Source organism: Panicum virgatum, chromosome 6K (genome assembly GCF_016808335.1).
Source record: "Panicum virgatum strain AP13 chromosome 6K, P.virgatum_v5, whole genome shotgun sequence".
Lineage (NCBI taxonomy): Eukaryota > Viridiplantae > Streptophyta > Magnoliopsida > Poales > Poaceae > Panicum > Panicum virgatum.
The window spans coordinates 8,872,482-8,899,438 of record NC_053141.1 but is presented as its reverse complement, the minus strand read 5'-3'; the positions used below and the strand labels follow the sequence as shown (position 1 = coordinate 8,899,438).

The 26,957-nt window shown below is 50.7% G+C and overlaps 1 pseudogene; it reads left to right on the top strand.

Annotated features, from left to right (window-relative positions):
* Positions 1-2,795: 2,795 nt before the first annotated feature.
* The window catches only part of LOC120711603, a 64,019-nt pseudogene continuing 39,857 nt past the window's right edge, over positions 2,796-26,957 (top strand).

Here is a 26,957-nt window from a genome sequence, read left to right as displayed (position 1 = left end):
AATAATAACCTATCTATTATTGCTCTGGTTGAATCTTACTTATTAAAAGATAATAGGCATAACTACAACCAAATATTATGAATAAAAAATTTGGATCTGAATAACTCATGCTAATAAATAAGTTACATTTTTAGAAAAAAATTTATAAGAGTTTCATATTTTTTTGATATAAAATGAATTACTTATGAATTTTTTAGTTTAAATTTGAATATTTTTAATTCTCGTAAAATGCAAAATCACCGGCCAAATTTATCAGGTTTTAATAGTTGGATGACCTCTGTTATCTATTTTCATAGTGGAAGGTTAAAAATTGGACTTTTGTGATAGGTCGAGGGTGTAAACCGAACTTTTTTTTTCCTTTTTTTTTTTGAATGATGATGCAAGACAATACTGTCGATGAGCATTTCATCTAATGCAATCATGTGTATAACTTGATGAACATTGTGGTTCGAGTATCTGTTTTGTGTCAACCAGGGACACATACACTAGAAGAAGGTGTACTTTTCTTGGCGGAGTGCCAAAGCAGCGTCGTCCACATCATTGCCTACTACCGGACGCAGCTCCCCCCTAAGCAACTTACTATACTGCTAAACGGCATCACCCTGGTCACCGTTGGAGTTGATGCCGAACAGAGTAAACTGGGGTGCACACACAGAGCAACGCAAAAGCACAAGCGCATAATTTGCAAACTAAACTGGTTGCTTCTAATACAGTCCATCAACATCACTAATTTGCATTGGCCGATGCCTGCCTAGAGTGTTCTGTGGTGGCAGCAGCTGCAGTAGCAGTGTCATCTGCCTAGAGTGTTTAGGGTTAGTACAGTTTGCTGCTAGATTTGCCCTTGCATCATGAGGTTGTCAAATAGTGGTAGGAGCCTCCAAGATTGAGTTGATCTGAAACAGTTCGTCAAACTACTCTATCGTCGTCAGCACAAATGCACAATGCAATGTTATACGAGTTCATGTTAGTTGATGTTGGAGTTGTGTTTCCGTCTTTCCGTTTGCAACTTGATGGTTGATTCTCTCTGTTGTGCTGTGGCCAAATGAAGTCTAATCACAAAATAACTTCCAAAATTATGGTACTGTAGCATGTGCTATAACTAATAAGGCATTTGACCGCATGATTAGAGGATGATTAGATGTGGTTATTGTAGCATTACTGTAGCCAATCATGGTGGAACTTGGCTCATTAGATTCGGCTCGAAAAGTTATACCCATCCGTAAAAAAATTTCGCAAATAAACTTCGTTTAGTACTCCATGTATGCATTCGTCTTTTTGTGAAAAAAAATTCACGGGGAAACCAAATATGACCACAGTATCAGTCACGTGCATGGACTTGTGTTCATCCGACAACACGCGCGCATACAGTATGATTCCTAACTAGGGAAAGGCCACCGATAAATTGCCCCATTTCGTGTGTGAAGGAAGTGCTCTTGGCCATCCAGTTCTATCCATCCGCGGTGACTAAATTGTGCATACCATTCGAAGCCATATCCAAGTTCAGTGTTGTGGTCTTGTGGACTTTTGAGGTACCCCTTAAAAAAAAAGACTTTTGAGGTACCAAGTGACTGACCTAGAAATGGAGGAAGAAAAAAATGAAACCAGCACCCAACTCAGGTTCATATTTCATTTTTATTTTTTGCGAAAACTCAGGTTCATGCTATAGGATGGGCTGGCCGTATTCATCGGTTGAATGATGCAAGAGGTAGGAGCGCTTCGTTTGTCTTTAGGAAAAAATTTCATGTTAGGATCGCCAAACATCCAAATCAAATTATTTAACTTGTAAGGCCTCCTTTAGATGCACCGCACGGTGTAAAGTTTTTGAAAAAACTATTTTTACATTTAAAGTATTAAATATAGACTAATCATAAAACTAATTACAAAATTTGTCTGTAAACTACGAAACGAATTTAATGAGTCTAATTAATCCATCATTAGTATATATTTATTGTAGTAATTTAGTGTCTAATCACGACCTAATTAGATTCATTAGAATCGTCTCACAATCTACAAACAAACTGTGCAATTAATTTTTTATTTCATCTAGATTTAATTCTCCAATGCAGGTGCCGCAATATTCTTTTGAAATTTCAAATTTTGGATAAACAAGACCTAATTTGCTATTTTGGCGTCAAAAAAATTGAGAATCATAGCTTCCAAAAGATTCTTTTTCGTCTTGTTGAGGGGGAGTTTCTTTTTCGTCTTGTTGAGGGGGAGTTTGAGAAAAAGTACTAGCAGAGAAGAGGGCCCAATAGAAAAAGGGGAATATATCTAGTACAAACCGCAATTTTATTAAAACTCGTGCAAATTACGACAAAAAAGTCGTCTATATTTACCAAAAAAATCACAAATGTAGATAATACGATAATACACAACCTTGTAAAATATTTTATCCAAACTCGACTTCGTTTGTGAGATATAAAAATAACAAATTTCTAACAAATCATTTGGACAACTTCCTGGCTTGAAATTTGTTCTCTTTATATCTCACAGGCGAAGTCGAGTTTGGAAAAATATTTTACAAGTTTGTGTACCATCATATCATCTAGATGTGTGATTTTTTTAAAAAATTTAAACGATTTTTTATCATGATTTATACGAATTTTTATGAAATTGTGGTTTGCACTAGATATATTCCCTAGAAAAAGATCTCACAAGTCAGTAAGCCACAACCCGCCAAACCCTCCGGCGTTGACTTCCAACCACTGCGGAAGAATGGCAGCGAAGTTGACCGACGGATCGGATAAGCTACTCAGCCAATGAGCTGAGTTGAGCAGGGGGGAGCGAGAGCGAGCATGGCGGCGGCGGCGGCACCAGCGGCGGCGGAGGAGAGGTGCACCGTGTGCGTGACCGGCGCGGGGGGCTTCGTGGCCTCGTGGCTCGTCAAGCTCCTCCTCTCCACCGGCCGCTACGCCGTCCGCGGCACCGTGCGCGATCCCGGTATGTCTCTTGATCACCGCCAGCCTCATGCTGCGATTCCCTGCCTCCCAGAGCGTGCAGCTGCCGCGCTATCGAATCGAAGCAGCTAAATAGGAGATGTAATTTTCATTTTCTTGGGTTCGGTTCCTTCCTCATGTCCCCAACCCTGAAGTTCTCTGAATATTCAGATCCTGCCCGTGATGCTCTAAAAGTGATATTTGTGACGGAACCGCCAAATTAAAACTCTAAATTAAATATAATGACCGTCATTTGAACACATCGGGCGCATTAGCTTAATGATTTAATTTGACGGTCCTTTCTCAACCCACGGCCCGATCGAAACAACCCCGGTAGTCCCACGGGAAGGCGGGCGCAGATGGTACAAGCACGATAAATACTTGAAAATATACAAGGATGACAAATTGATAAATAAGAGTTTTACAAACTGAGTTTAAATACACAATAACTTACATAATTTACATCTTCAAATAATTTACAAACTTCACATTAGAGTAGCCAAAACTCAAATGTAAAAGAAACTACAAATACTACTCTAACCGGTTCTGCCTACATGAAACCGGTCAGACCGGTACGCCCAACCGAACATACCGACCTGCATGGTCATACTCACGTAGCCACCGGTCAGACCGGTCCACGGACCGGTCAGACCGGTCCAACCAAAACAGAAAGATTGCACACTCTGCCCACAAGTGTGCAACCCAACGAACTCCTAGCCTAGGGGTCTCGATCCACCACTTCCACACCCCTCTGCATCACGGCGGATAAATTTAACACAGCAGGGGCAGAAATCCACGTCTGGGTGCTCTGAAATCAAAATATGGTGGCAACAAACCCTGAGCAACTAATACTCAGCAATACTTACCCGACCAGTGGGTATACTTAGCCCACGTATCTAGACATGAAAGGTATTTGGCTGGTGGTTATTTTACATAAAAACGACTGAAGTAATTTCTTATTTTCATTATTTTAGCTCCAGCTTCTATGTAAAATTAACCATAATCTAATATTTGCATAAACCATCTATAGCAAACATGATGGAGCAGTAATTAATAGTTCAGAGTATTCATCATCATATATATATAACTTATCCTCACAACATAACACTACGATGTGACTCGGAGATCAAGGTGCTTATATCCGAGAGCGACTGACAGCGAATCGATCCGATTTAACTTTGCAAGGTGGACCTAAACAACACGGCACTTATTTGCCCCGTCGGACTATACATGCCAGCCATTCCCCTCCCCGCCTCGAACTACAGAACCGCTCCACCTGCATATAGTCAACCGAGCCCTACGAGAGACCACCAAAAGTAAACTCATGCATCCTAATTCTCCGCGGCCACTCTACTCGCCCTAAGGGGTGGGTAGAAGTTCTGTACTTTCGAAGCAAGGCAGTACTCGGCTTACCGGTTTCGACTACCTCCTACTCCCGGCATGCGGTTAGTACAATTCAAACATGATCAGCAGGGCCAACAACGGTACGGTCCTTAACCGACTCAGACGGGACTAAGGCACACAGGAACCCTGTCCTGCTGCCATACCTATATATCATCATCAATTCTCGTCCGGTCTCAAATTTCCATGCATTCTATATCAATTTCAACAGCTCATGTATTGGAACATAAATATATCTCATATCTCGCGAGTAACCGAAAATTACTCGACTTCTAAATATCCTATGTCTCGCGAGTGACATGAACTCACTCGACTTCTACCGAGAACCATTAAGCATAGCATTTCTATCGTCCTATACATACTAGTATAACTCAAGGAAATCTAGGGATCATGCAAGTAGGGCTCCAAACAATTTCTAAACCTAATGCACAAGTAAAAGAGACATATATAGGTGCCATAATTTAAAATAATAGGTTGTGCACCGGGGCTTACCTTGAGTCTGCTGCTCAGCACTAGAGTCAGCTGGGTCTTGGGCCAACTCCTTACGAACCTCCTGGTGCGGGGCTTGCCCCTGCGGCTCCTGTGGCTCCGCAACCACCTTGTACACCACCTCCTCTGCCGCGGCTGCTACACGTGTGCATATGCATATGTCATGAGAATGCATGCATGAATTATAAAGTTTGCAAATAACCCATAACCCAATTAATTTCTAATTAATTGCACCAACAACCCCTTACTAACCCCTCTCAGCCACTGCCACACCGGTCAGACCGGTCCATCCGACCGGTCAGACCGGTCCCATTTAACCCAAACTCGCTACCGGTCATACCGGTCCATCCGACCGGTCAGACCGGTCCTGCCCAGACCTAGAGCTAGAATTCTTGGCGCGGCGAAAATCGTGCACCAAAACTAACACCCTTCTAGGAACTAGGTCAGGGACGCCCCTAAAGGTGTTTGATCAGAGGGAATCTCTTAAAATCGCCTAGAGAAGGAGATCGAACCACCCCTAGCTAAAGTACCTTGGATGATCTTTTCCCCCGCGAAGAACTTGGATTCACTGCTCCCCAGGGAGGGAATCACGAAGAAGAAGCTTCCCCACGCCAGTTTGATCCTTCCTTGGCCTTGGAGTCAAGTGGAAAGGAAGGATTTGGGAAGTTTTGGGTTTGGGTGAGGGGGAGCTCGGGAGAGAGCGTGAGGGAGCTAAGGGAGGTGGGTGAACTGATGAGGAAGAGAGAGAGAACGATTTAAATGTCGTGGGGCCCAACAACAATGTCAGTACCCTGTAGTAGGGATACCCACTCCTACTGCAGCAAGGCAGGACCCGCGTAGTTATCCGTAACTACGCGCAAAGGACGGAGTTGCCAGGCCCATGGGCTAGGCTCCTTCCTCACCAGGCCAATGGCCACGGACTTGTTCTCCGCCTGGGGATAGGTCTGGAGACGCCACGAGCCCCTAAGGAAGGGAAACTCCATGTCGACAGCCGAGGCCACGGACCCCCCATAGGGGTCCGGGACCTCCTGCATCCATCCGGGCCTCCCATACCGCGTGGGGGTCCGGAGCCGCCACGTGTCCCGGAGGCACGGGTTCGAGCGCAAGCCTTCCGCTGGAAGACTCGCCCACCCACCGCATTCAATGTTAGTGGTTGAGGCGTGCTCTGCCACCGCAGCATGCGAGGCAGCCTTTGTCAGGCCCCACCTACGCCGCAAGCTACACGACCCGTTCAGCTACGTGGCAGGCGACGCCGCTGGCTACGCCTGGCGCCGTTCCGACAAGACAGCGCCTGGACATGCTGAGCGGGGGACTCCAAGAGCAGGCAAAGATATCCGGTGAAAGATCTCCTTTGCCTGCGACGCCATAATGTATGAACAGTACGTTATTTTATACTACATCATTGGGCACACCTGTCGGGGACCCAACAGCCATGTACGCGCCTCCCTTGAGATATAAAAGGGAGGCGCTCGCTGTGCACTACAGGCTCGAACGGACACACAACACACAAGCTCTCTCGAACTCTCTCGAGGGAAGGTAATACAACACATAGTGGACGTAGGGTATTACGCTCCGGCGGCCCGAACCAATCTAAATCTTGTTGTGTTCATCGTGTTCTACAGCGAGATCGAACTAGGACTAGCTAACCCCCGAGTACACACCCTCTGGGCTAGGGCGGGTGCCTTCCGCCACCCGGCTGTGGTTTGCAGCACCACGACAAACAAGAAACGGTTGACCCAGCTTCAACCGGTCAGACCGGTTGCCCCTACTGGTCAGACCGGTCCAGCCAGGCTGACAAGAAGATTGCTAACTTATGGTTTATTGTTTAAGTTCGAAACTAATGATCCTGATCAAATTTAATTAGGGTTGATTAACACCGGGGTGTAACAATCTTGGTCACCGTTAAAAAGGAATGCGTTTTTTTCTCAGATGTTGAATAGATCTCCACGAAATTCGTTTCTATTGCATCACAGGAACTAGTCTAAAGGTCCTCTTACCATTGCAGTTCACGATAAGTTCTTGCTGTCTTGCATACCTGAATGCTCGTTATGATGGGACTTGGGAGCAAGAGGATCGTAAGTTCGTAACAGATTATATTGGTGATGACGTCTGGTGCTACTGTGCTGTAGGTGACGGCAAAAATGCTCATCTCTTGGCGCTGGAAGGTGCCGGCGAGAGGCTGCAGCTGGTCAAGGCTGACATGCTGGACTATAGCAGCGTCGCGTCGGCGGTCGCTGCTTGTGAGGGTGTATTCCATGTTGCCAGCCCTGTTCCCTCCGGCCAATCCTCCAACCCTGAGGTGATTTTGCTCAAAAGAATTGGTCTTTGTTTTTTCTTAATTTTTCAGGTTACTAATGGGCTGCCTATTGCTACTTTTATTCACTTTTAGAACAAGGGGGCACAAGTAGTTGAACACAGTGATCCAGTAGGATGGAAAAAGGGCGCTATTTAAAATGTCCTCATGGATGATATTTTCTCAAAGATTTCTTTTTACTGGATCGGAGACTTGCTGGGTTCATTGGTTGTCAACACATAAATTTGACATATAGCACTGGTGATAATTCTCTCAATGTTTCAAAGTTTTTGTTACTTTCTGATAACAGAAGACACTATCTGACTTTTCCTCTTTGCAGCATGTTGCATTGCTGAAGACATTATCTGATTTTTTTTTTCCTTTTTACAATTACAAGCAGTGCTTATGATGTTCTATACTTCTATTCCTTTAGAGTTCATTTACCACAATCATCTTGTGCTTATTTAAAAAAAACAATCATCTTGTGCAGGTAGATGTTATAGCTCCTGCTGTAACTGGCACACTGAATGTGCTGAAAGCTTGCAAGGAGGCAGAAGTGAAGCGAGTCGTCGTGGTGTCTTCAGTTTCTGCTGTATTCAATAATCCAAACTGGCCTAAGGGCAAGGCCTTTACTGGGACAGCTGGTCAGATGAGGAGTATTGCAGAAAGAATGAGGTATATATCATAGCAAATCCATTAAATTGTTAAGCATTTTAGGTGCTAATAATGTTCCTAGGACACAGCATGTTTTCTCTTCAGGTCTGAACAACATAATGAATTAAGGAAATACAGACACCTGTGTCAGTTCACGTTTTACTTGAAAATTACGATATACTAGCCAACTAATTTATTATCACAGGACCATTCAAAATTATGCCCTTTGTTCATGGTGCTGACATCCGGCCTTGGTTGAGACTTGAGTGACACTTTTCCTTCATGCATTTCAAATTAATTTGGAGTCTTCTTTTCCAAAAAAAAAATGAAGCTATCATCATTGTTTGGTTTAGCATTTTGATAATGTAAAGTTCTTTGTTAAACCACACGGACTATTGTTTTCAATGGGATAGGTAATATTCATGTCCTCAATCCCGCATAATAAATCATCTGAGTTTTGTGCTTGCAGGAATGGTATTTCCTTTCTAAAACACTGGCAGAGCACTAGGCTTTTGCTTATGCAGCAAAAACTGGGCTGGACATTGTCACTATTTGCCCATCATTGGTAATTGGACTGCTGATGCAACGTACAGTAAATACGAGTGTTAAAGTCGTCCTCAGTTATATCAAAGGTGGAGAGGGCCAAACAGGAATTGGAAAAAATACGGTTTTGAAACTCGCCCCCGCGTCGTCTCCCTCGGAGGCGACTCGGGCGGCGCCCACCCCCGCCGCCGCGCACCCCCCCTCCCGACCTCCCCCTCCACCTCGCCGCCGCCGGAGCAGGGCGCCGGAAGCCCGTGCACCTGTGGGGAAGGCGGCGGCGGGGCCTCTCCTGTGCAGCGAGCAAGCACGGCCGCGCACGACGAGCAGCGCCGGGTGCCGGGCTCGGTGGCGGCAGCGGCGGCGGCGGCCCGGGGCTGCGGATCCAGCGTCCCGGGGACCGGATCCGGCGCCCCCGGGGGCTGATCTACGCGATGCGGCGGCGGCTGCCCCCCACGGCGGGCTCGTGGCGGTGCCGGGCATGGTTCCTCCGCCCGGGCAACCTCGCGCGGCTCCGAGACTCCAAGGTCCTGGCCTGCTCCCTCCGCTGCGCCACAAGGGCGCCGCTCCCGCCGCCGTCCTCCTCCTCGCCTCCCCGCTCGCCCGCGCTGGGGGGCGGCCGCGGGTGACGGTGTCTCGTGCTTCCTTGGCCCCGCCGCGCGCAGGGAGTGGTGTTCCTGCCCCCGCCGGACGCCGCCGAGGCCTTCTTCACGGACGCGTCTGCGCTCCCCGGCACGCCGCCTGGCGGCCCCGCTCGCGGACGAGCGCCAGCGCGGTGGCGCCAGCCCGCACCGGAGGCGGCAGCGGCGGCCCGGGGCAGCGTGAGCCCCTGGCCGGGTCTACATGTGTCGGTGTCCTGACCCGGTGGTCCGGACCCAACTAGTGATGATACTGCGTGTTCGTCATCCTAGATGGTTGATGCAGGAGGCAACACAGTCACACACGGGTTTATCCTGGTTCCGGCCGCGGGGCCGTACGTTCAGCAAAGGGGTGTGCGAGAGCACTGTACTATCTTGCACCGGGGGTGCATGTAGTAGGGGGTACAAGCGAGGCGAGAGAGGGAGGGAAGCTCCCAGGTCTCTGCTAGAGGAGGAGTTGATTGAGGTGAGTGCCAATATCGGGGCTCAGAAGAGCGTATGTGCTCTGTGAGTGGTGCTGAGTGTTGTGTTCCGCCAGATGAACGTCCATAAGGTAGACCCCGCCTCCCCCTTTTATAGACACAACGAGGGGCGGTGTACATGTACGGGAGAAAGGAGAAGTCATCGTCTTCTCCCCGAATCGCGGGGGTGCAGTGGTCGAGCACTGTAGAAAGTATACTGCAGGGTATGGCGCCTGGCGTGGCAGTCATCCTAGGTGTCATCCTTAGCCTTGCGCAGATCGCGCCAGCGTCCTTGTAGCTCCAGCGGGCGGCGTGGTGGTTGCTGTAGTGGGTACCGTACTCCAGGCGTGGCGTGGCGATGTTCCGAGGGTCCTGCAGGCCAGGGTCTTGTCCTGGTCAAGGTCAGAGCCGCTTCCGAGGGTCGTGCCCATGCCGTTCGAGGGTTCCGCGGAGGGGAAAGTATGAAGAAGGTATGGGGAGTTGGCAGCACAGTGGCTGGAGCAGTGCCGAGCACGTCTTGCACTGCGTCGTAGGTTCCCACAGTGTCGCCATAGCGTCCGGAATGGCGGAGCAGTGACCGGAGTTGGCGGACGGGACTCCGGTCACAACCACTACGCGGAGTGGCTGCCTGACGCCGTCTGACCCAGATGCTGCGGAGGAGTTGTTGGAATTTAATGCCTCCGTACGGCGGGCGGGTGAGCGGAAGGGCCGTTTGTCCTTCCTGTCGAGGGGTGGCCTCGAGCGAGGCGGAGTCAGTCCGCTCTCTCGAGGGTAGGCTCACTACCCTCGATCGGGGCGGAGACACGGGGCGTTTGTCGAAGGTCTCGGCGGGAGGCCCTCGAGCGAGGCGGAGATTGCCCCGTGGATTCGAGGGGGCTCGGTTGGGCTATGAATTGGACTTCTTTGAGTCATTTCTTTTCCTTTGGATTGGAAGGGGGATGTAGGCCTTCGTGGGCTGTGTTTTGTGTTTTAAGGGTGATTTAGTCCCTTGGTTAGGGTGCCCTTAATCATGGTACCCAACAGTAGCCCCCGATCCTTTGTGGGGATGAGCATCAGCCCTGCAGAGGCTTGACTCCTTGAAGGCGTGATCCGGGTGCTGACTGTGGGGATCTTGGTTCACCCGGCGGGGGCGCGACGGTGCTCCGGAGAGCGTTGTCGGAGAAGATTGATCCAAAGTAGGTGTTTCTCGTTGGAGAAGCAACGAGGAGGCCACTCCGAGTTGTTTATATAGATCATAGTCGCCTCGAGCACCATGGCTTAGCCACTGGGGATGTCGCCGTGGTGCTGATGGAGGCGTTCGAGCTGGCCTGCAGAGGATTTTGGTCCTCGAATGTGTGAAGTTTCCTCCGTGGGGGCGCGTCAGCGCACCCGCGGGTGTAGCCCCCGAGGCCTTGGAGGATTGTTTGCACTCGTCCAAGGGCTATAAACGTCGCCCTGCTTGCTGCTTTACTGGGGAGACTGCTCAGCTTCCTTTTCAGTCGGCATCGGCGTTCCTTTCAGCCGGCCTCGGCATTTTTTGTGCTGGCGCAGCGACTCGGGGTCTCGTTGAACCATCTGGTGGGCTCGCGTTAAGAGTGGGGGTTTTGGCTAAACACATGGAACTTCACAATCGACGGCTGTCGATCCATTCGAGAGTGCGGCCTGAACCGCGGCGTGCGAGGAGTCCCCGAGCCCTGGTCTGCGTGGAGGCGTTTAGGGGACCCTAAACTTTTTTTACGACCCTCGTCACCCTTCCGCAGGGAGGAGGAGTGAAGCGCACCATACTACACATGCCCGGGCCACGAGCTATGGCTGCTTCAGTGAGCTGTTAGCGGGTGGTTCAAGTGGACGTTTGTGCCCCATTCGGTAAGGGTCGGCTTGTGGTCCGTGGACATGTCACATAAAGCGCTCGCAAAGGTTTGCTAGGCGGGGCTCGGACCCATTCGATAGGGTCCGAGGGTTCGATGGGATCCCCCTGCTAGGCACCCTCGACTGGCCTTGAACACTGCATAGGATGTCTCGAACTCTGCGTTCGAGGGCAGCTTGTACGGCACATCCACGCAGTCCCTGACTCTGGCGATCTGGGGCGCCTGTCGAACCCTCGACGGGCCAGGCTTCGAACCCCTGATCAGTAAGGCCTCGAAATTGATTTCCTTCGATGGTAAGGAATCCCCGAGGGGAATATTCCATAACAGTTTTCTTAAACAGCGTGGAATCGCCGGTTGTGCGCGCCAGTCTCCCGCTAGTCGTGGGCTACATGGCCCAGTACGCGTAGCGCGGTGTGGGGCGCGCCTTTTCAGGTGGCTGCCTCGGGTAGGCGAAGAGGCGTGGGCGGCGGCTGACGGATGGAACAGTGCTACAGTCGCGCCGCGCCCGTCGGTTACCGCACCATAATTATTGCCGAGTGTGTGCCTGGGAGACTCCGCGGTAGTGGGGCCCAGCTGTCAGCGATAGCAAAATCTACCGCATTCAATGCGGTGGATTCGGGCTGCGGCGGTGAATCCGCCCGTCTTGATGGATAAAGCGGGGAAGGGGGGATCGTCTGGGCTTACCTGCCCATCTTGCCTTCGTCTCCCCTGCCTTCTCCACCTCCCCTGCATCCGGAGCCCAGAGCCAAGAGCGAGAGAGAAAGAAGGAGAGAAGAGAGCGCACCCTGGCCTTTGCTTGAGCTAGCCTTTCGTGTTCTCCATCCGACTTGAAGCGATGGCGAGGATCGAGGAGCCGTTGCCGTGGGGGAAGTCCACCGTCACCACGGCAGTCTTGGAGCAGTTGGTCACCGACATGCTCCTTCCGACGAACACCAACTCATCGCGGCAGGTGTGGATCCCCCCGCGGCCGGAGGAGGTCTAGCCGAATCCCCCGAGCGGCTACATCTCGCAGGCGGCGGTGGAGTTGCACAACTTCGGCCCCAATTCCATCTCGCAGGCGGCGGTCTTCGTCGCCCTCTGCGAGGGTTACTTGGAGATTGAGGCACACTGGGATCTGTGGATCCATTTGTTCCGCAGCGAGCTCTACATCGAGAACATGCGGGGCCAGCCGAAGAGGTACGCTCGTGCTGGCGGCCTCATGCCTCATGTGCGCGGGAACAAGTCAGATCTGTACATCCCCAGTAGAATGACTACGAACAATGCCGGGTGGACTCGAGGGTGGACTCCGGGAGAGGCCAGAGAAGTGGAATTGGGGGGTGTCACCCCCGACGCATCAGGCCAGGCTCGAGGTCCTCACCAACGCGTTGCAGCGTCTGGCGAGGAAGAGGCTGACGGCGGTGGCCGTCATCGCAAACTTCCACCGGCAGAGGGTGATTCCTCTTATGGAGAGGAAGCTGCCGATCTTCGATCTCACCCCCGAGGCCTCATAAGAGGGCTCGAGGACGTCGAACGTGCTGCTCCCCCACAACGTTGCTGCCCGGAGGGCGAAATGTGCGGTGGCGGAGTTCCTCGACAACCCAAATGATCTCTGGGAGATCAAGATGCGCCCCGAGGCGGGGTACATTTCTGTGGTGAGTTTAAGTCTCAATTTGTTGTCGATTTGGGCTGTTTCTTCCCCACTCCTTGCTCCTGACTTGGCCGTGTTTGCAGGGAGTGAGCCACAAGGGCTATGTCTCAAAACCCCTGGTCCCGGAGGAACGCGAAGCCAACCGCCTACGCGATGAGGCGGTGAAGAAGAAGAAGGACGCGGTGAAGGAAACCACCGCCAGGAAGAGGGAGAGGGAGGAGAAGCACGCTAAAGCGTGCAAGATTGCACTAGCGGAGGGTGCCCCACATCCCGCCACACCCAAGTCCACCGAGGAGGAAGATCCCTCAGATGGTGGGCTAAACTTCTCGGAGTGTTGGGATCTTAGCTTCCTAGATGCCCAGACAGGGAGCATGAATAGTATGAAAATGGCAATGAGAGTAGGCGCTTAATTCTCCAGTAATAACCAGAAAATTCAACCCTTTACACTGTGGAGAGAGGGGGCTATTTATACCCCAAGCCCTCGGCCGGGTTTTCCCAAATTGCCCCCTCCCAACTCATTTACAGCTCAGTTACAGCCGGTTTCGGGGTAAAATTATAAGGTGAGAGGTGTACAAATCCGACCTTCTCACGTACTCACGTTTTACACGCACGCTTGCACCCGACGAAGGTCGTTGTGTCCTTCGGGGTACTTCGGAGGTGACGGCCCTGAGGGTTCCGTCTTCGAGCGTTCAGACGTCACCTTCATCCCCGAAGGCGATCCCCTTGGCCCCGAAGGTCCTGGTCTTTAAGCTCGTGCTTCCGAGTGACTATTCATCACCTTCGGCCATCCGAGGGTGAGATCCTTCACTTCTCGCAGGTCTTGGTCTTTAAGCTTGTGCTACTGAGTGACCCGTTGCCACCTTCGGCTACCCGGTGGGCTCCTTCATTCACTGCAGGTCTTGGGAGGCGCCAATTATCCTTCGGCCACTCTTGCTCCCCAATGCCGGGGCCCTGCAGATAGGTTAGATGTTTTTGAGTTTGAGATAAATCTCCGGGCGCGTTCCCGAAGGTCCAATCCCCAACAGTAGCCCCTCGAGGGCGAGGTCCGAAGCCGACGGTCCGAACCCGCGTTAAAGGAGAGGATTGCGCGTAACCTTCGGGAAGCTCCCGAGGAAAAATGTCTCCCGAACCGTCGGCTGCAACGGTCGGTTTTGTTTGTGCACGTGTCAGGCTCCGATTGCGTTGCTTGGGCGGCTGACTCCTCGATTTTACCGTTGGTACTGTTGCTTTTACCCCGCCTATATAAGCGGAGGGGGGGAGTAGAATCTGTGCCCTCCTGAGCTTTGCTTACCATCGACGCTTTTTGCTATAAAGCGTTTCTTCCGAAGGTTCCGCTTCGTGCGTGATCAAGCTGCTCGTTTTTCTCGGTGTAAGTAAAATAGTGGTTCATGGCTCGTACTAAGCAAATAGCGAGATTGATCGAAGGTTCATTTGAACCCTTTTTTCTAATTCGCCTTTCTTCGTTTTCATGTACATATGGCATTTATTAAGAGGGCGGTTCTCCATGCAGACTCTGGTCCAGCTCCCAACGGAGAAACAGGTGCTTTACGGCCGCCTCAGCAGCAGCAGTCCAGCGAGAGCCTTTCTGTAACACCCGGTTTATAAAAGAGCATAAACCGAGCAATCATATACGTGCCAGGATCAAGTCACACGTATATACAACAGAATGAACAGTATATCATAGCACATATCACGTAAAAAGACATAATAAAGCGAATACGAATGTTATTTATTACAATAATGACAAAATGTCTGATACAGCGGAAGCAAAGTACAAATACGAAAAAAACTCTCGGAAGCTGAGCAGGGCGCCACAGGGACGTCGACTGGGAGATGAACGCCTAGAAGTCCTCGTAGTCCTGGAAGCGCTGAGCGAACTCCCTCGTGTCGGCAGGAACTGAGCAGCAGTAGCGTAGCCAAGAGGAAAAAGTAGAGAAGAGGCAAGAGTGAGTACACAACTTGTACTCAACAAGTATAACACAAACTATGAAGCTCTAAGGTTGGCTGACTCAACTGCATTAGCTTTTAAGTGTTGGCAAAATTTTATTAAAGCTATTTACTACGAGTTGGTGAATTACCATTAACCCAGTTACATAGTAATTAATCATGATTAAGCATGTTACTACTGAGAACCAAACCGAAACCAAGCCACCAAGGTAAACCCCGAGAGGCACCCCCTCGTCGGAAGGGGCTAACCCCACTAATCAAAAGGAGGATCTGGGCCGCTCATAACCGTGAGCACGGCTAGTATACCAGTTTTACACTCTGCAGAGGTTGCACATCTTTACCCACAAGTCGTGAGCTACGCTAGAGGTTCATCACACTTCCTTAGGTGAGATGACTAGCGACTCACTACGAGGCCGTTACAAAGAATCTCGTTGGTAAGGCGTAACCGCGAGAGTTAGGTCAGCGACGATGGGGCCCACCTCCGGGGGTACAAGCACAGGAGCGCAATCCAAGCACAGACCAAGCCGGAGGAGCAGGGACCATTGAAGCTTACTACTCTTGCCCCGCAGGTAAGTTACTCCAAACCAGAAAGACCTAATTAGTAAGCCAAGTCTATCCCATTCTAGCCTTGTGGTAGCGCTGTTGTCCCAGGTTGTCGCTCTATGAACCGGTCCTTATGGAGAGTGGCCAACCAAGCACTAAGCACCGTGCTGGCCCCCTAAACCATGTTTCTACAAAAACCATCTTTTAACGAGACGTGAGCCACTCATCCACACAGAGGGCCACTCTCAGAATTAAGTTCAAGTAAACCATTAATCAAATTAATTAAAAAGGACCAGAGTGTGTTATAGGACAGCAACCTAGCACAACTAACCAAAATGCAACCCAAAGGATATATATAAAGGATATAAAGTGGCTAGGAAATCCTTATAGGCATACAGTATTAAAATGCAGTATGAAAATGTATTTAAAGTGATAGGTTGTTCATGTTACACTTGCCTTCCTCGTACTGCTCCTGCTGCTGCTCAAACTGCTCGGAAGACGGCTGCTCCTGGTACCGGTACTGGGGCTCCTCAGATGGATCAACGTCTACTCACGAGCACATGGCCAAAACAATGCACAATAATAAGCATACAAGCAAACACTAACAAAAACTAGAAAACAGTACATCAATACATAAAAAACAGCAAGAGAAACTAAGCTAAAACTATTCTACACATTACAACGATCGCGTGGACATAAACAACGCTAAAAACGGAGCTAAAACGCATAAACTAGGCCTAAAACAAGGTTCAGGGGCTTATTTGTAATAAAAACAGGGTTCCAGGGACTTTTCTGCTAAAACCGAGGGCCTAAACATAAATAAAGGTTAGTTCTAGGGTCTAATGTGTGAAAAAGCCCTGGAAGGACGGCGGGTTCTATTTCTAAAGAACTCAGGGGGCAAAGTGATAAAAACAGGGCCTCTGCGTAAATATTTTTGAATAGGTTTAGACTGCGGGTTGATATTAACAAAAGGAAGGGGCTCTTTAGCAAAACGTGCAAGGCGAACCAGTATGTTTGATTTCCAGCCGCAGGATTTGGATCTGGCGGCCTAGATCTAATGGATCCTAGATCTAATCGTGCGCGTTGATTCTGTATCTGGCGGCTCAGGGTGAAAGGGCGAGCGGGCGGCGGCGGGACTCGCCGGCGATGGGGCTCCTGCGGCGGAGGGCTCGCCGGAGACGCCCAAACCGGCGCTCCAGGGGTCAATCCGACCCGGGCTTGGGTCAGGGAGGTTCAGGGTGGGATGCGTAATCCACCAGTGCAGTTTGTGTGGGACTTCGAGGTACGGGATGGCTCGCGCAGCGGCAGGGGCGGGTCTGCGTGGCAGAGGTTCGCCGGCGCGAGTGTTCTGGGCGCCGCTAGTGCTCGGGTCGGGGCAAAACTGGGTCAGTGTGCATGTGTGACGCACGGGTAAGCCGGGACTAGGCCTGCGCGGGGTTCTATTGCTCAGCAGTGAACTCGCCACGGTGGGGCGGCGCTGCGCGCGGCGGAGGCACGCCGGCGGGTGGCGTTCCGGCCGCTGGAACGGGTTACCGGCTCTAACTATCGGTCTAACAGGGAGGGGATGGAAAAGTGAAGCTCACCGAGGGATGGGATTGCGCTGGGAGGCCGGGCAGAGTCGCCGGCGTTGGAGTCCGGCGGCGTGGCGTCTATCGGCGGAGCTCCTCCACGGGGCAGCGGGGCCGAGGTCGGAGGCAGCGTGCTCGGGGAAGGTCTGGGCGTCGAGGCGGAGCCGGCGCGCTGCTCGGCTGGGGCTCCGGCGTGGCGGAGCGGCGTGGCCGCGGCGGCGCGGGCTCTGCTCCGGGCGGAGCAAGATGTGGCGCGGCGGCGGCTAGGGTTTGCGGGGGCCGTTGTGGGTGGATGTGGGGTGCTGGAGAGGGCCAGGGGCCAATTATAGGAGGGGTCTGGGGGTTTCGGCATGCGAGCCCGGGCGGAATCACGGCGGGGATCGCGGGGGAGGCGCGGCCGTTGCGTGGAGCAGAGGTCGCGGGGGGGGGGGGGGGGGGGGGGAGAAGGCGATGCTGGCAGCTGGGCCCGGACTGTCAGCGGGCGTAGCGCGCGGCGCGGGCTGAGCGGGGTGACGCGGGGGCTTGCGCGGGCCGCGCTGGCTGGGCTGCGGCGCGAAGCTGGCGGGTGAGCGGGAGCAGGCCGGCGCGAGCTGGGCCGAAGTGTGGAGCGGGACGCGCGCGTGCGGGTTGGGCCAAGCTGGGCTGGTTCGTTTGCTGGGCCGCGGGGAGAGAGAGAAAAGGGGCTGGGCTGGGTTGAGTTTGGTTTTGGGTTTGGGTTAGGTTTTCTATTTTCCTTTCTCTTTTCTATTTCTACTTATAGAACACTCAAATAATTAAAACTATGCACCAGCATGAATGCAACACCAAAATTTAAACCTATGATAAAATTTTATTTACTTATAGAACAAAAATTGAGATTAAATGCAAGTCTAGCACAATAAACCTTAGAAAATTAAATAAAGCCAATTAAATTTATCAATAAATGCTGAAATTTAAATTTGGGCGTTACACTTTCGGCAGTGTCCGCGGACGTTTCGGAACTGATGGCTCCGGAGAAACTTAAGACTTTTCTTTTCGAGCCATCTGTCGTTTCTTAGAGCACGATAGACTTCTACGTTTCGAAAGGCTATTTCGCCGAAGGTGTTTGTCGCCCTCCAGGGGCGGAAGTGATTCCTGTACCGGAGACCGGCGAGGTTGTGGTTTTTAAGGATTTTTTTACTGCGGGGCTTAGATTTCCGATGGATCCAATCGTGCCGAAGCTTTTGGAGCCATTCAACGTGAAGCTGCATCACTTTACCCCGAACGGGATGCCTTTTGTAGGCTTTTTCAGCTGCACTGCCAGCCTCGCAAGGTCTATGTGCACGAGGACGCTGAGCTTAGCGAGGTTCAGAATGGCTGTTGCACCTTCGTTCCTCGCAAGCCGAACAAAAAGATTGGCCTCGAGAAGGTTATGCTTTTGATGGCTTATAAGAACAAGTGGGAGGGGAACTGGTTGGGATATTGGTTTTACGCCAAGATTGGCTTTCCTGATCCCGAAGGTTCTGATGTGGAGAACTATCTGCTGGCTTCGGACATCGAGATGTTCAAACACGTCTATCAGCCTGATTTCAGTAAGCGTGGGCCAGGTTTCAAATCATGCCTGGAGGCCTTCATGATGGCTTGATAGATTTGTGGTGGTAGGGATGTGGTGGAGGAGTTTTTGGCTGCGAAGGTTTGGCCTTTGTCTGCTGGCTGGTCTCGTTTGAGATTCGAGCTTAAGCGTTTTGCTGGTTTGAAGTATGATGTGACGTCTCCGGTTTTTGGGCTTCGGAGACCCAAAGGTTCCAGCGACTAGGTTATTGTGGCGGAGCTGGAGCGGCAAGCTGCGGAGATATTGGGTCCTTGGAACAAGAAGGAGTATGGTTCTTTGGTGGAGGTGTGTGGAGTAAACCTTCGGTTGAACCGGTGTTTGGCTGAGATGGGCATGGCTTACGAGCCTCGGCCGGTGCCGGCGAAGGCCATTCCAAGAATGACCCCGCCTGGGAATGTTGGTTCGGAGGTTCCCGGGTCGAATTCTAAAGGTAAAGCTAAGGTGGAGGAGGTGGGGAGCTCTAGGGCTACTGGCACGCGAGGGCGCGGGCGTGGCCGGAAACCTTCGAGCATGAGGGTTTCTGTTGCAAGGGCTGAGAGTGCCAAGAGGAAGGCATGAGATGAGGAGGTTTCTTCAGGCGATAGCGGTACGCCCTCATTCATGGAAGAACTCATGGGGACGGTGGGCGGGGGGATCATCGTTCCCGAAGGGAGGCTTTTTGGATCGCATTTTGATCACAGCGATGAGTACGGGACCATGCTTTTCGGTTCCGGCCATCGAGTTGAGGTGGCGAAAGCGTTGATTAACCTTCATTGTTCCTCCGAAGGTACGATGAAACGAAGGAGGATTCAAAGCCTCGTCATGACTGGGGCCAGGCCTGCGGACCTTCCGATGCCGCCTGAGCCGAGACCCACTGGGCCTACAGCCGGTGCTCCGAAGGATCAGGCACCGGTGTCGGCGGTCGCCGTTCCTACTCCTGTGGCTGGCATCGAGGAGGGGAAGGTTTTGGTTGGTGAGATGCTGCTCTCTCTTAGGGGCGGGGATATCCCGGGTGGGTCCTCGGCTCCTGCGGATAAAGAGCTGGAGATGCTGGAGGGGTTGAACTTCGACGAACCCGGTAAGCTTCGTTACTTTGTTTCGCGTGTGCATTTTGTTTGTTTGTAACCTGCGGGCTCCCTTTTTGTTGTCTATTTAGTTGTGTCTGCGTCGATGCAGCAGCTTTTGGACATGATGCACGGGCCTGGCACGACCGGGATTCTTCCCCCCGAAAGGGGTAAGGCGGGGCCTGATTGCGTTTAAATTTTGTTCAATTTTTTGTGTCCCCGAAGGTGATTTGGTGTTTGATTCAGTGTTTAATGCAGCCGTGGCAGAGACATCCACCTCCGATGCTGCCTTCATCGTTGCTGACTTGAGCAAGAAGCTTGCCGAGGCCAGTCGTATTTTGATGCAGAAGGCCAAGACGGATGCGGACCTTCGGGTCAAGAGCGCCACTGAGAGATTGAGCCTGGCGGAGAAACTGCGGTGGGCTGAGGCGGAGATTCTCGCTCTAAAGGACGAAAACGAGAGAATGAAGGCCAAGTGTTCGAAGCTGGAGTCAACTGCTTCGGGCAATGAGAAAGTTCTAGAGAGCCTTCGAAAGACTGTGGAGAGGGACGCGAACGAGAAGGCTGCCCTCAAGGGAAGGATCACTGAATTGGAGAGGGCTCACGCTAAAGTGGGTGAGCTCGAGCAAGTCTTCGCTGAGGTCGCTTCGCGAGCCGAGGGAGTGTACCAAGTGTACAAGAAAGCTCTTGCTGCCCTCGGAGCAGAGCCTCTGCCCTTGCCTGAGCCAGCTGAGGGTTCTCAGGCTATCTTTCAGCTTCTGGACTGGTTGCTGTCGTAGTTTGAGGGACTCGGGAGGTGATGAGCGTTGCGAATGATAACGCGGCATCCGTCTCCTTCGAGGGGCTTGTAGGGAACCTTCTTCGTGCTGGTACCGTCGACCTCTCTAAGCTCGAAGGGGATTTCAGTACGTCCCCTACGAGGGTTTGTTCGAAGAGGTTAACAGGATACAAGATGTCAAGATTGCATACTTCGAGCGTTTCTGGGAACCTTCGGGCAAGGTCGCTGTCCAGACCCTCGCGGCTGCTGCGACATGGGTAAGCTTTCTTTCTGCTGGCTCTGCGTTTTTTGTCTTTTGCTTTCTTGTGGTTAAGCTTTGTTATTTGTGTAGGAATCAAGTCCTGGTCAACCTTCTGGTGTTGGTGTGACGCCCGAGGCCAGCAGGTCTCCTTCGGGACGCGACGCTAACGGATTGCCGAGGTCTCAGGTCTAGAGATTAGCCTGTTGGGATTTGTTTTGGGGGCTTTAGAGTGAGTTTGTAAATATTCCCATGTTGCAGGAGACTTTCAGCCTTGCTCGTCCCGGATGCAGCGTTGCAGAATACTTATGCTGGTCCGGTCGTGATTCATTGTAATTTTTGTTTTTTCGTCCGAATGTGACCTTTGCTACTCTTCTCAACGTGTATGTTATTCTCGTGATTGCGCATCCTTCGGGCTTCCTCTCTGTGTGCATCCTTCGAGATGACTTTTGGAATGCATCCTTCGAGGTGCTTTACGCGTGTGCATACTTCGGGGTGTGTTAATGTGTGCATCCGTCAAGGTGCCTTGTTATGTGCATCCCTCGAGGTGATGTGTTTTCTGCATCCTTTGAGGTGCCTTGTTTTGTGCATCCTTTGGGGTGCTCTTGTTTTGTGCATCCTTCGAGGTGCCTTGTTGTGAGGTGTGCGAGGGGTCTTAAGAAAAGCATTTCCCCTCTTTCTGGTATATTCCTCCCGGAGGTTTTTTAGGTGATGTAGGACTAGGCGACGCGCGGGCATTTTGTTTTTGGAGAAAAAAAAGTCTCCCCCCTTGCCAGCGTGTTGTCCCGGAGGATCTTTTCGAAGGTTGCTTTTTGCAGGGGCAAGTTCCCTTCGGTAGAAATTGATCGCCTTTTGTTGGACGCCGGACGTGTCCTTCGAGAAGTAGGTCTTTGTCGTCTGGGGCGTCGCTCGATAGATATTTTGTTTACTAACGAGGCAACGCGCGGAAATTTTTGTGTTTTGGGGAAAAACGTCTCCCCCCTTTCTTGCGCGCTGTTGTCTTCGAGGGGTTTTGTTCTTTTGGTTTTCGGGTAGAACGAGTGATGGGTGCCGAGGGTTCTTATGGAAAAACATCTCCCCCCTTTCTAGCGTCCATCTTTCGATTCTTCCGAGTTAATTTTTGGTTCGTACCTTTTCAAAGACCTAAGCCCCTTGGCGTTCGTTTTACACTTATTGTGCTTTTTGTGCCGAAGGTTTTTTGGTTCGGACCTTTTGAAAGGTTGAAGCCCCTTGGCGTTCGTTTTGCACTTATTGTGTCTTTTGTGATGAAGGTTTTTTGGTTCAGACCTTTTGAAAGGCCGAAGCCCCTTGGCGTTCGTTTTGCACTTATTGTGTTTTTTGTGCCGAAGGTTTTTTGGTTCGGACCTTTTGAAAGGCCGAAGCCCCTTGGGGTTCGTTTTGCATTTATTGTGCTTTTTGTGCCGAAGGTTTTTTGGTTCGGACCTTTTGTAAGGCCGAAGCCCCTTGGCGTTTGTTTTGCACTTATTGTGGTTTTTGTGCCGAAGGTTTTTTTGTTCGGACCTTTTGAAAGGCCGAAGCCCCTTGGCGTTCGTTTTGCACTTATTGTGCTTTTTGTGCCGAAGGTTTTTTGGTTCAGACCTTTTGAAAGGCCGAAGCCCCTTGGCGTTCATTTTGCACTTATTGTGCTTTTAGTGCCGAAGGTGTTTTGGTTCGGACCTTTTGAAAGGTCGAAGCCCCTTGGTGTTTGTTTGATAAGTATGCAAAGTTTGCGGATTCTGCATATTTTGCTAACTTACTGTTTTATGCAGCGTGTAGATGCTGGCCGAAGCTTGCCATTTGGGCTGCTTAGGCGAAGGTGACACTTTGTTTGGGGGAAATTTATTGCATTGAGATAGTTTACAATGGGTCCGCCTCGTCAAAAACCTCACCTCCGATGTGGGGTTTCCCCCTATGAGGAAAAGAGTACGGCCCTTTTACAATGCAAAAAGAACTGAAAATGTCTGCGAATGTCCGCAATCGCTTATAGTTTCGCGATGCGGCCTTCTTACAAGCTTAGATGTAGTACTTTTTAAGGTTGTCCGCATTCCAAGGATGTTGTAGCTCATTGCCTTCGGCGTCCGACAGGTGATATGACCCTGGCCTGTTGCTCTTGATTACTAGGAATGACCCTTCCCACTTGGATTGAAGTTTGCCGGAGGTTTCGGCGTTTGGCTTTCTTTTTAGGACCCAGTCTCCGACTATGATGCTCTTTTTCATGACCTTCTTGTCTCTCCACTTTGTGGTTTCTTGTTGATACTTTTCTAGGTTTTCCGAGGCTTGTAGGATTTCTAGCTCCATGAGGTCTTTATCATCCGAGGGGATGGCCTCAACTTGGTGGGTGACCCTTAGGCTTCGGTTTTTAAGCTCCTCCGATGTCATTGCTTCGGCACCGTAGAGTTGCCTGAATGGGGTGAACTTGGTGGTTCTTGATTCGGAGGTGTTGTGTGACCAGATGACCTTCGGGAGTTCATCGGCCCATTTGCCTTTTTTCTGATCGAACATGCACTTTTTGATGCTACCGAAGATGATGTCGTTGGCTCTTTCGACAGCCCCGTTGGATTGCGGGTAGTACACCGAGGCAAAGATTGCCTTCATGACCACACTGTAACAGAATTTTCTGAAGAGTTGTGAATCAAATTGTTTGCCGTTATCAACAGTGATCTCCCTTGGGACCCCAAACCTGCAGATGATGTTCTGCCAGAAGAATTTTTTGATTGTTTCTGATATGATGTTGATGAGTGGCTTGGCCTCGATCCACTTTGTGAAGTACTCAACGGCAACTGTTGCGTACATGTAATTACCTTGAGCTGTGGGTAGAGGTCCCACTAGGTCAATTCCCCATATTTGAAGAGACCAGGTCGGAGGTATCAGCTGAGTTGACTCCGAAGGTTTAGTGGACTTCAGGCCCATCATTTGGCATGCTTGGCATGTTTTCACTATGTGCTGAGCGTCCTTCAGTGCCGTTGGCTAGAAGAATCCTTGCCTGAAGGCTTTGGAGACAAGTTGTCTGAAGCCAATGTGGGATCCACAAAACCCGGAATGTATTTCCTTTAGGAGCTCGATGCCTTTGGCTGTGGAGATACACTTCAGCCATGGGCTGGTGACGCCTGACTTGAACAGCTCACCTTCGGAGATTATGTAGCCCCTTGCTCTTTGGAACATTTTTTCTCTTCTCTCTCATTTGCCAGTTCATTGTTTCCCCGAAGGAATTCCATTATGGGTGTTCTCCAGTCTTCAGCTACTATGACTGAAACCTGTTTTTCTTTCTTTGGCTTGATCGAAGGTTCTGTGATTTCTTCGTAGAATACATCCGAAGGTAATTGTTCCTTTCTTGATGCTGCGTTTGCCAGCTTGTCAGCTTCGTCATTCATGTGCCTTGGGATATGAACGATATCGAAGCCCTTGAAGTGTTTTTCCATTGCTCTGACGGCATCGAGGTACTCGATGAGCTCTGGTTTTCTTGCTTCTGAGTCTTTTTCAATGTGGTCTCTGATAACCTTCGAATCTGTTCTGACTATGAAGTTTTGATGGCCAAGGGCTTTCATTTTGCGAAGGCCCAGGAGCAAGGCTTCATACTCGGTGGTGTTGTTGGTTGATGATTCGAGGTTGCCGAAGCTTAGACGTGCTGCGTATCTTGTTTTTGCAACTGAAGGAGATTCTATGATTGCAGCAATACCCGCTCCTTCGTTACACCAGGCCCCATCGCAGTGCACGGTCCAGGTTTCAGCTGAAGGTTCCTCCTTGAAGATTGGGGATGTCCAATCGGCAATGAAGTCTGCCAATACTTGTGACTTGATGTCTGTTCTTCTCTCGAAGTCTACGTAGAATTCAGAGAGTTCCGAAGCCCATTTAGCAATTCTGACTGAGGCCTCCCTATTGTTGAACAAGTCATGCAGAGGTTGATCTGTAACTACGATTATCTTGTGAGCTTCGAAGTAGTGTCGAAGCTTCCGAGCAGACATGACTACTGCATATGCAATTTTCTCTAGCTCTGAGTACAGGAGCTTCGAGCCAGCAAGAGCTTCGGATACGAAGTAAACTAGTAGCTGCTTCTTCTTTCCCTCGGTTTCTCTCTCGAGCACGAGCGCTGCACTGACAACATAGTAGGATGCCGCGATGTACAGGAGCAACACATCCTTCGGGTCAGGTGAGGTCATTTTGACCATGTTCTGGAGATGGTTTTTGAGTGCCTGAAGGGCTTTGCTTTGCTCGAGGCCCCACTCGAATTTGTTTGCATTGCGAAGGACCTTGAAGAATGGTAGGCTTCGATCAGCAGAGCGAGGGATAAATCTGTTTAGGGCTGCTACCCGCCCTGTGAGCTTCTGTACGTCCCTGATGGACTTGGGCTCCTCCATGTTCCAGAGAGCTTTTACTTTGTCAGGATTTGCTTCGATGCCTTTGGTGGACACGAGGCATCCTAGCACCTTTCCTTTGTGAACTCCAAAGATGCACTTGTTGGGGTTCAAGGATAGCCCTGCTTTTCTTAGGCTTGTGAAGGTTTCAGCCAGGTCTGCCACATGGTTACCTCTTATTGAACTGGTTACTACAATATCATCAACGTAAGCCAGGACATTTCTTCTGAGTTGGTGCTCCAGGACCACCGCAGACATTCTTGAAAAAGACTGTCCTGCATTTTTCAATCCTTCGGGCATCCTCACGAAGCAGTAGGTGCCGAAGGGGGTTATGAAGCTTGTTTTTTCTTCATCTTCTTTTTTCATCCAAATCTGATGGTATCCATAGAAACAATCCAGCAGAGACATCAGTTGACTATTTGCCGCATCATCGACGACTCTGTCGATTCTTGGCAGCGGGAAGCCATCCTTCGGGAAGGCTTTATTGAGGTCAGTAAAATCGATGCACATGCGCCACTTGCCATTCTTCTTTTTGACCGGCACGGTGTTTGCCAGCCATGTTGGGTATTTGACTTCTCGGATAACATTTGCATCTAGCAGTCTCTGGACTTCGGCCTTGACTGCTGCGACTTTTTCATTTGCCATTTTGCGAAGCTTCTGCTTCTTTGGCTTGATGTTTGGGTTGATATCCAAGCGATGGGCAATGATGTCTCTGCTGACACCCCGTAGGTCACTGGCGGACCATGCAAAAACATCTTGATTCTTGCGGAGGAACTCAAGAAGCTCTTCTTCCTCGGGCTCGAGGGTTGCATTGATGGTTACCATTTTGTCGGGTAGATGTACGTCAAGCGGGACCTTCTTGACTTCGCAGTCTTCCTCGAAGGTTGCTTTCTCATTGTCTCTTTGCTGCTCCTTGAAGGTAGCAGACTTGGATTCAGTCCGAAGGTTGTGGACATTTTTCTGGCCTGGGGTGTATCCCCGCTCTATGTCCCGCGCAAGCTGCTGGTCCCCGCGGACAGTGATGACCCCTGCGGGAGCTGGAATCTTCATGCACAAGTACAATTGATGAACAATAGCTTCAAACTTGTTCATTGTCCCCCTTCCTAGGATTGGGCGGTATGGGTAGGGCATCTCTACCACATCGAAGGTGATGTGCTCTGTTCTTGCGTTGGCCGTGTCTCCAAAGGACACAGCGAGTGATAGTTTGCCGATTGCGTTCACTCTCTTTCCTCTAAAGCCCATTAGAGGGATATCCGAAGGCTGAAGCAGGCTTCGGTCGATGCCCAGCTTGTCGAAGGTGTTGCAAAAGATGATGTCTGCAGAGCTGCCAGTGTCAACTAGTATCTTGCCAATCCTCCAGCCCTGAATGTTTGCCTCGATGACAAGAGCATATGTGTGTGTGTAGCTGATGAGGTTGACATCTTCTTCGGAGAAGGTGATCGGAGAGTGTGACCACTGGGTTCTCTTGGTTGGACCTTCGGAGACAATGCAATGGACTTGCCTGAAGTAGTCTCTACGCTGTCTCTTGTTTTCGAAGTCCAGGGTGGATCCTCCGGAGATGGGCATGATCATCCTGAAGGTTAGTAGTGCCGCGAGTTGGCTATTTGTGGTTTGGTTTTCTTGTTTTGGTGGGTGGGCTGGGGGTGGAGGTAGCTGCTCTTGTGTTGTTTGAGCTTGGGTGGTGGGTTGACTGGGTTGTGTTTGAGGGTTTGGCTGCGGCTGCCAGTTGTGGTGGTAGTTGTAGTTGAACATGGGTGGGCGGTATGCTTCGGTAATTGGGGGGGTGGAACGAACGAAGGTTTTGTGTACTGTATTTGTTGAGGAGCTTGTGGAGTCTGAGGCCATGTAGTGTGCCCAACTAGCTTGGCTTTTTTCTCGGACTCCATTTTGTCAAGGGTCTTCTTCTTCTCCGGGTACTGGTTTGTTCTGTGGTTGGAGTCAGACCCGTGGAAGTGACAGAAGAATTTTTTGGGCTCATGCGAAGGTCCACGACCTCGGCCCCTTCCTCTATTGAGACCTCTGCCCCGTGCTC